At 37.3% G+C, this 407-nt stretch overlaps 1 protein-coding gene across 4 annotated transcripts in view; it reads right to left on the bottom strand.

Moving 5' to 3' along the window:
- Positions 1 to 407, bottom strand: part of Med13l (mediator complex subunit 13L) — a 226,670-nt gene that overhangs the window by 186,890 nt on the left and 39,373 nt on the right. The window lies entirely within an intron of this gene.

Below are 407 nucleotides of genomic sequence, written 5' to 3'. Positions count from 1 at the left end.
TACTTTATAGAAACTTTTCTTTCCCCAAAACAGTATCCAAGGTGAATTTGAGATTTTTCCAGTAAAGAGTGCATTACATTTCTGCATTTCAATTTGCCAATAAAGAGTTGAGCTGGGAAAGTCCAAAAAGAAAAAACTATTTCTGTTCATATAGCTGTCTTACTAGTTACTCATGATTCACTATTAATTTAAAAACAGGGCCAAGCCTTGTCTCCACCCAGACACCTGCACACTGTGTACACATTACTCTACAGCATGACAGGGTGGTGAGCCCCTGTAGCCCAGATTGCAAGAGGCTAAGCCAGGACTGCTTCAAGTTTAGGGCTACATGTTGACTCTCTGTCTGTAAATAATAATAAAATAGACTTAAAGTGATTTTACACGATTCTAATTTTCAAGCCAAAAAA

Source organism: Mastomys coucha, unplaced genomic scaffold (genome assembly GCF_008632895.1).
Source record: "Mastomys coucha isolate ucsf_1 unplaced genomic scaffold, UCSF_Mcou_1 pScaffold22, whole genome shotgun sequence".
NCBI lineage: Eukaryota > Metazoa > Chordata > Mammalia > Rodentia > Muridae > Mastomys > Mastomys coucha.
This window is presented reverse-complemented; position numbering and strand designations above follow the sequence as displayed.